We start from the raw sequence: 6,000 nt of genomic DNA, 5'->3' as shown, positions 1-6,000 counted from the left end.
GGAAAAAGATAGACCATATCTAAAAGTTGAAGTTCTAAATTGGAGAAAGGCCAATTTTGATGGTATTAGGCAAGAACTTTCGAAAGCTGACTGGGGGCAGATGTTTGCAGGTAAAGGGACGGCTGGAAAATGGGAAGCCTTCAGAAACGAGATAACAAGAGTCAGAGAGTATATTCCTGTTAGGGTGAAAGGAAAGGCTGGTTGGTGTAGGGAATGCTGGATGACTAAATAAATTGAGGGTTTGATTAAGAAAAAGAAGGAAGCATATGTCAGGTATAGACAGGATAGATCGAGTGAATCGTTAGAAGAGTATAAAGGAAGTAGGAGTATACTTAAAAGGGAAATCAGGAGGGCAAAATGGGGACATGAGATAGCTTTGCCAAATAGAATTAAGGAGAATCCAAAGAGTTTTTATAAATACATTAAGGACAAAAGGATAGGTAGGGAGAGAATAGGGCCCCTCAAAGATCAGCAAGGCGGCCTTTGTGTGGAGCCACAGGAGATGGGGGAGGTATTAAACAAGTATTTTTCATCAGAGTTTACTGGGGAAAAGGATATGGAAGATTTAGAATGTAGGGAAATAGATGGTGACATCTTGAAAAATGTCCATATTACAGAGGAGGAAGTGCTGGATGTCTTGAAACGGTTAAAGGTGGATAAATCCCCAGGACCTGATCAGGTGTATCCTAGAACACTGTGCGAAGCTCGGGAAGTGATTGCTGGGCCTCTTGCTGAGATATTTGTATCATCGATAGTCACAGGTGAGGTTCTGGAAGACTGGAGGTTAGCTAATGTGGTGCCACTGTTTAAGAAAGGTAGCAAGGACAAGCCAGGGAACTATCGACCAGTGAGCCTGACATCAGTGGTGGGCAAGTATTTGGAAAGGCAAGGACTGATTAGGGATAGTCAACATGGCTTTATGCGTGGGAAGCCATGTCTCACAAACTTGGTTGAATTTTTTGAAGAAGTAACAAAGAGGATTGATGTGTGCAGAACGGTAGACATGATCTATATGGATTTCAGTAAGGCGTTTGACAAGTTTCCCCATCGGAGACTGGTTAGCAAGGTTAGGTCTCATGGAATACAGGGAGATCGAGCCATTTGGATACAGAACTGGCTCAAAGGTAGAAGACAGAGGGTGGTGGTGGAGGGTTGTTTTTCAGACTGGAGGCCTATGACCAGTGGAATGCCACAAGGATCGGTGCTGGGTCCACTAGAATAGAATCCCTACAATGTAGAAACAGGCCCTTTGGCCCAACAAGTCCACACTGACCCTCCGAAGAGTATCCCACCCAACCCCATTCCCCTACCTTATTACTGAACATCTACCCCTGACTAGTGGACCTAACCTACACATCCCTGAACACTATGGACAATTTAGCATAGCCAATTCACCTGACCTGCACATCTTTGGATTGTGGGAAGAAACCGGTGCACCTGGAGGAAAACCATGCAGACACAGGGTGAACATACAAACTCTACACAGACAGTCACCCAAGACTGGAATTGAACCTGGGTCACTGGTGCTGTGAGGCAGCAGTGCTAGCCACTGTGCCACCCTACTTTTCATCATTTATATAAATGATTTGGATGTGAGCATAAGAGGTATCGTTAGTAAGTTTGCAGATGACACCAAAATGGAGATGTAGTGGACAGCAAAGAAGGTTATATCAGATTACAACGGGGTCTTGATCAGATGGGCCAATGGGCCGAGAAGTGGCAGATGGAGTTTAATTTAGATAAATATGAGGTGCTGCATTTTAGGAAAGCACATTTTAGCAGGACTTATACACTTAATGATAAGGACGGAGGGAGTGTTGCTGAACAAAGAGACCTTGGAGTGCAGGTTCATAGCTCCTTGAAAGTGAAGTTGCAGGTGGATAGGATAGTGAAAAAGGCATTTGGTATGCTTTCCTTTATTGGTCAGAATATGGAGTACAGGAGTTGGGAGGTCATGTTGCTGCTATACAGGACATTGGTTAGGCCACTTCCGGAATATTGCGTGCAATTCTGGTCTCCTTCCTATTGGAAAGAATGTTGTGAAACTTGAAAGGGTTCAGAAAAGATTTACAAGGATGTTGCCAGGATTGGAGCATTTGAACCATAGGGAGAGGTTGAATAGACTGGGGCTGTTTTCCCTGGAGTGTTGAAGGCTGAGTGGTGACCTTGTAGAGATTTATAAAATCATGAAGGGCATGGATAGGATAAATAGGCAAAGTCTTTTCCCTGGGGTGGGGGAGTCCAGAATTAGAGGACATATGTTCAGGATGAGAGGGGAAAGATATAAAAGAGACCTGAGGGGCAACTTTTTCACGCAGAGGGTGGTACGTGTATGGAATGAACTGCCAAAGGAAGTGGTGGAGGCTCATATAATTGCAACATTTAAAAGGCATCTGGGTGGGTATATGAATAGGAAGGGTTTGGAGGGATATGGACTAGGTGCTGGCAGGTGGGACTAGATTGGGTTGGGATATTTGGTCGGCATGGACAATTTGGACCGAAGGATCTGTTTCCATGCTGTACATCTCTAAGTGTGGTGCTGGAAAAGTACAACAAGTCAGGCCCATGTGATCAAGGTTCCCATGTAAGCTACTTCATTGTCCACTCCATCTCCTATTTTGGTGTCATCTGCAAAATCTCCAGCTCTACCTCCTATATTCACATCCAAACAATTTATGTAAATGATGAAAAATAGTGGACCCAGCACTGATCCCTGTAGCACACCGTTGATCACAGACCTCCAGTCTGAAAAACATCCCACCACCACCATTCTCTAAGGCTAATACAGTAGATAAGCAGAGCAAGTCAAGGCAGACGAGAGCTTGTCAAAGAACAAGATAAGACTAATAAATTAAACTGCATTTACTTCAATGTAAGTGACCTGACAGGTAAAGTGGATGGACTTAAGGCATGGTTGAGAACATGGGACTGGTTTATCATAGCTATTACAGAAACATGGCTCAGGGATGGACTGGACTGGCAGATTAAATGTTATGAGGTACAGATGCAAAAGGAAGGATAGAAAGGGAGGCAAAAGAGGAGAGGGAGTGGTGTTTTTGGTTAAGGAGTTCTCCCTTCTTGGTGTACCTGACCAAAAGAGAAAACACCTTACAATATATCTCAAAAAGCTAATTAATGGATTTCATTAAAACCTGGTCGACAGGTGGGGCATGGCCAGAGGAGAAACTGATTAATGTTTGGTAAGGATGCAAATCTAGATTGTGACTTTTTCCAAAAAAGGTATCTATTAACATTAGATGAAAAGATTAATGGACTTTTTTTTAAAAGGATGGTATAGGTTCTTTTATTTAGAATATTGGTGATTGATTGTCTCAGCCTTTATTGGGGAATTTGTCACAATTGGAAAAAATATGAACAGAATTTTCAGAACAGGTTGGTTGGCTGTTGATTAGCTTGAAGCTTCCTTGTGAAAAGTTTTCTTTTAGTTTTGTGGATACAGAACATCAACCAGTCAGGGCAAAACAAAACCTCAAGGAAGAGCTGCATGATTGAGTTGAGTTAACACAATAGTAAAGTTATTTGTTCTTCGCTTGTTGGAACTGTTTTCTCCTGAGTTTAAAAGCAAGCTTACAGCTAATGAGATCAATACCATTTGAAGAATACACGTTCTAATTACTTGAAATCTGACAATAATAATTTTATCATAGTAGAAAGCAGCTTCCTAACTCCAGCTTTATTCCATGAAAAAAGTCTTTGTTTGGGATTCAATTTTTGTAATAACCTTATCACTGCTACTTATTTGGGTCTAGTTTTGAGTGGTGACGTTGCTACTGGAGCACAGTGTGAAGATACTCAGCGGGAGACCGAAACTATTACATTCTCTTTATGCATTGATTCAGTGCTGATGTGTTACTTTAATTCATCTGACGGATTTTGCTAAGCTTCCATTTCATTCAAACCTAATGAAGCTTTACTTTTAACAAAGGATATCTTTCAAATAATAAATTCTATCAAATAGTTGTCTCTGCCATTTTTCCACATTTAACTAATACCATCCTCTTTTGCCATTCCTTCATTCTATGCCATCCCCATCCTGCTTTTGTCATCCCCATTCTTTCCATCAATTCTATCCTATCCCTCACAGAGTCAGTCTGTCCAATCAAGGTAATTTTGTTGTTTGGCTCTCCTAATCTTGCTTTGTTTCTGTCCTCCTCAAAGCTCTCTTGCCTACTGTCACTACTGCTGCCATCAACAACAGTTAACAGTGACATATGCATCACACACTCCAATCTGCTTGGTTACAACATGCCTCTGCATGCTCCAACCACCACCTACCAAATAAACCCATCATTAGTAACTTTGCTTAAACTAACTAATCGGCATATTTTGGACAAGCGGATTATTATTACGGGTGTTAATGACGGTGTGTGCCTCAAATTCTAGCAACCTACTTGAGATCATGTTCCTCAGGGCTTGGGAAATCTAGCATCAGAAAGGAGGAGAACTTAGCTGGATCCAGCAAATATGTGCCATTAATAGTGCTGGTAGACCTCAAAATAAGAAAGCCAACTCATGGCTACTCAAACAACCCAGCTTCAATCCCACATCGAGCTCCTGCAACCTCCAGGTTTTCTCAAACCAGTGATCTCTCAAAATATGCAAAACGCCTCATCCAGTGGTCATCTGTTCTATTCATGGGTTAACTAATAGACAGAAGCAGTCTTGTAAATTACAGAAAATGTAATCTCTTATCTATTAAACATCTGAGGGCCAGAAATATATCATATTCAACATTTCTTATGTGAGCCATTAAAATCTGGGACTTCTTTTTAAAACCTCCCGCTGCTCCTGAACTCCCCTCCCAATCCATCCCCTGCCCCACCATTCCAATTCTAAAAATGTGAATTCCTCCACCCCTGTTACTCATCTTGGTGCCAGCAGGCTCTCTCAAAGCCACACACTGCATATGGCTGGCGGCTGGACAGCAGCCAGCAGTTCATATTCACTCCAGCTCCAGCAGAAACTCACCTCATCACGCCACCGGCTTCCTGTCTCAGATTTGACACTCACCTTCATATCCCTGAAGAGAACCGAGGCTGAAGAACAATGTGTCACTTATGCTAGGAAATCCATTCATTTTGCAGCTATTCGATTGAAATTAATGCTTGTGTAATTGTGAGTAATTATTTCCACCTTCCTGCATATGCTATGCTTCATGGTCCAGCTATCAAACGTCATTTCGTTTGTCTCTTCCTTTGTCTGTTAACTTGCAATCATCAACATTTCAAACAGCAAGTCCTGGCTAACTTGCAGTTAATGAATGAATTTATTTCTGAAACAAAGTGGTGATAATTTAAAAAAAAAAATACATCCATCTAGGGCAAGTACCCCTGTTGTCCTGGTCTAATTTAGAGCCTACTTGTATTGGACACAAAGTCATGGCTTTCGTGAAAGATTTAACTGACTGAAGTTGCTTTTGTTTCACATGTAAGGATTTGTCTGATATAGAGTTAATGACATACAAATATGTCCCTTTTCTGCCACACGTTGGTCAGAATCTGTGAAATTTAATTCAGAGGTAGCCGATGTTAAATGGAAGTTTGAATAGTCGTCAAATTGAAACGTTAGTATGACTTTGCTCTCTCCACTGGTCTTCCAGCACTTTCTTTTAAATGTAAATAGAGAGTTACTTTCTTCAACTATTTGTGATGAAGTAACAGTAAGTACTTGAAAAACCCAGCAGGCCTGGCATCATCCAAGAGAGAATTAGAGTTAATATTTCGAGTCCAACACGACACTGCTACAGAATAAGTTTCTTATACAAAATATCCCAACGTAAATGGGACTAGGTCAGATTGGGATGTCTGGTCAGTGCAGATATGTTGGACAGAATGGTGTGTTTCCACGCTGTAAGACTCTATAAGCAAAAGGGGATTTCAGGATAATCTGTTTGCAAGTGAACTATCAGGCAGCAGAGCAATTCATTTCACAGCAGTAAAATGAAATCCAAACAAGGCCATGCTTTTTTCTCATTTAGTG

General features: G+C 41.4%; 1 protein-coding gene across 9 annotated transcripts in view; it reads left to right on the top strand.

Moving 5' to 3' along the window:
- frmpd4 (FERM and PDZ domain containing 4) overlaps positions 1–6,000 on the top strand; it is a 765,355-nt gene that overhangs the window by 671,877 nt on the left and 87,478 nt on the right. The gene's annotated exons all lie outside the window — the stretch shown is intronic.

This window comes from Chiloscyllium plagiosum, chromosome 12 (assembly GCF_004010195.1).
Source record: "Chiloscyllium plagiosum isolate BGI_BamShark_2017 chromosome 12, ASM401019v2, whole genome shotgun sequence".
Taxonomy (NCBI): Eukaryota; Metazoa; Chordata; class Chondrichthyes; order Orectolobiformes; family Hemiscylliidae; genus Chiloscyllium; species Chiloscyllium plagiosum.
This window is presented reverse-complemented; position numbering and strand designations above follow the sequence as displayed.